At 36.1% G+C, this 3,176-nt stretch overlaps 1 long non-coding RNA gene across 1 annotated transcript in view; it reads left to right on the top strand.

Moving 5' to 3' along the window:
- Window positions 1–2,858, top strand: part of LOC110276032 (uncharacterized) — a 9,853-nt gene extending 6,995 nt beyond the window's left edge. The window contains exon 3 of the long non-coding RNA XR_008003664.1: window positions 2,796–2,858. This is a non-coding gene — a long non-coding RNA (uncharacterized LOC110276032). The remainder of the gene's footprint in view (window positions 1–2,795) is intronic.
- Window positions 2,859–3,176: the final 318 nt, after the last annotated feature.

Here is a 3,176-nt window from a genome sequence, read left to right on the forward strand (position 1 = left end):
GTTGCTTACAGTGAGTGTGTTGTTGCTCCTGTAAGACAGAGGTTGCTTATAGTGAGTCTGTTGGGCGTATATCGGCTAATAAGTTTCGCCCTGCAAGACAAAGGTTGCTTGCAGTGGATATTGCCAACAGGAAAGCCTTATCCAGATAGAGGTTGCTGGGTAACGTCGGAAGCGGGTATGTAACCGACAGATGAGCTCATTACTTGCACTAGGTCTAGACATGCATCATACTTGGTTGTGCATTTTCTCTATTATGATTGTTGCATGAATGTAAGCTTTCTTTGTTTGTATTCTATTCTCTGTGTTTGTGTCTGTATTTTACTTTCTTGTATTCTTCTGTTTGTGATCTTTTTCTGTTTTCTCTATTTTCTCTATTTATCTGTCTTCTGTTTACTACTTCTCTATATTCTGCTATTAGTCTGCTAAACAACACAAAATTAATGATCGTAACTAATAACCCTGGCCCTACTAAGAACTCCCCAGTTCTTACCCCTTCTCTCTCCCTTCCCCCTCCAGATGGAAGCATGAGTACCCTTCCGTAGTTCGCTGATGACCGTTCGTAAAGAGAATTCTGCTCTAGGTAGTCTTCTGAGTCTAGGGTGAATCTCTTTATCTATGTATATGTATATACTGTGAGACCAGCCAACGTCTACACCCCGTTCGTATGCGCACTTTAACCTAAATCCTGTGTACGAGACTCCCGTTGTGTGGCTACTTGATGAGGTACCAGAGGGACGTCCTATGGCAATGTCTGATCGTGCAGAGGAATAGCAGATGATGTACTACCTTTGGTGACGTTCACTTGACTTGAGTTTTGAAGACTTAGAACGTACTTTCCCTCGCTTTAGTAGTTTAGAGGGACTAGGCGAGTATAGAGTCTAGGCTAGCCTGGGTGCCAGCTTAGGGACTTCTTGAACAGGTCAGGACCTGGGATGTTGTATATATATATATATATATATATTATTTAGCTATATCTAGGGGTGTTCTAACTAAAAGTCTATACTATAATAAAGGCTGGATCATTGAATCTTGTTAGCTGCTTGTGATGTATTTATGTGTGGTTGTTTATAACTGTTTTATCTGTTATTATTTGTGAATTGATTATAAATGATTATGTTTATTAATCCAAACGTTTTCAAAAAATACACCTCGCAAATTAACTACGCTTTTAACAACGAATCAGGCTCATATGATAAATAATAGATAATAACTAGGAAGACAAATTGGTAGCGCTCAGTTTCCGGTGTGTCCTAGGCGTACTGAAAATTGGGTCGTTACATTCTCTTTCTATGAGTGTGATCCTTGATTTGTTTAATTCTATATGTCCATTATTCCTTGTATACATGCTCTTATATGATTGAGGCCATTGTTTCATTAAGCCCACTTAACCAAATAGCCTACCTTTTATCTTCCATTGTTAACCAATTTTTGAGCCTATGCTTACCCAATTATTCTTTATTTTAGCACATTACAAGCCTAAAGCGAAAAATAATAAATGTCCCTTGCTTGGATCTTTGATTAGCTTAGGCTAGTTAGAGTGTTTATTATTCAAGTTGGGGGAGATTTTGAAACATTGGTTGGGATAAAAAGTGTGTTTTGTATTTCTATGTTTGGAAATTGAGTGCATACTCATGTATTAGTCAAATGTTAGACCTTATGCATTGATGTTCTTGTATATAGTTAAAAGAAAGAAAAATAAGAAAAACAAAAGAAAAAGAACAAGAAAAAAAAAGAAAAAAAGAGTATAAGAAGGAAAAGAAAAGAAGAAAATTAGAAAAAAAAGAAAGAAAAAAAAGAAAACCAATAAAAAACGGACAAAATGCCCCAAAGTAAAGTTCAATAAGAATCAATGCATGAGTTTTGTGAAATGAAAAGGAAATGTGTAACAACCCCGGTTTTCGAGTACGCGAGATCTTTTCTGAAAGTACGGAGAACTCTGGAGGATCAGTAAGGGGAGAAGCTCTGATATATTATCAAGTATCTCAATCCTAATTATCATTATGTCATCTTTAAGCTAGAACCTTTTATGAGGCAAGCTCGATAATGCAGTTACGAAGAACATAGTTTTTGAACCGTATCAGTTAGGAGTTTTGATCCGGTTTTTCGTAAATAGTCTCAGTTTGACGAACCGGACTCGATTCATGAGAGAAGAGAGATAATAGGGTAATATCATCATTATATGAGTATTAGAAGCTTCTTGAATGATATTATAAGGTTACCTGGTCAGTTTTAGTTAAAAACAGAAAATCGGTTTAACCGGGTTCACAGTTTACTGGTGCAGCTTAGCACCAGCACTCTCTGATGACTTTAGCAATGCTAAGGCCTCATTATTCATGTTTTATTCTCATGATAAATATGTTACTAGTGTTATTTATGCTAGTAGCTCAGAGAATAATTTTTAGAGATGTTTTTGCAAGTGTTCCGATACATCTAGTTTTAGTAGTTATACACCTGAGATATTTTAATATTATTTTAATCCACCTCCAAGCCAACCAATCACAACTCACCTTACACCCCCAAAACCCCCAAGGCTGGTTCATTTGCTCCTTGTGGCCAAAATTTCCAAGAGAGAAAAAGAGAGAAAAGTTCTTAGTTCCAAATCTTCAAAGCTTCATTTCTGCTGAACTAAAACTCAAATCAAAATTCCAATCCGACCAAAATGATCCTCTCTTCTTTCTCTACATGATCATATGACTTGTCAAGGCTGGGATCAAGGTGAGTTGGCTGCACCATCTCTCTTTTGATTCGGTTTCAAGGAAACATGGTTAAATATGTGTTTTCTTGATGTGATTTAGGAGGAAAAAGTGCTTAAGGACCACCTGAAAGTTTGATTGAATTAGGAGCAGCAAAACCAGGTAGGGTGTCACGAAATTAATCTTGATTATTTGTGTTTGATATGTGTGAAGGTTGTATTATTTGGCTGTGCTAAAAATTGTTGCATATGTGATTGATTCTTGGTGAAAATTTGGTGAAATTTTGATGAAATTTGATAAAATTCAAGCTTAGAGTTTATGTTCTTGAAGCTGCTGGAAAAACAAATCACTAGGCTTAAATTGAGGTTCAATTTGTGTTGAAATCATGAAGAAAAGATGGGGTTTTAGTTGCTGCTAATTTATTATGAATTATAGTAAAAATCGGTTGCTGAAAAGACTGAAAAACGGGTAAAAACAGAGAAA

The sequence above is a fragment of the Arachis duranensis genome, chromosome 10 (assembly GCF_000817695.3).
Source record: "Arachis duranensis cultivar V14167 chromosome 10, aradu.V14167.gnm2.J7QH, whole genome shotgun sequence".
Classification (NCBI taxonomy): Eukaryota; Viridiplantae; Streptophyta; class Magnoliopsida; order Fabales; family Fabaceae; genus Arachis; species Arachis duranensis.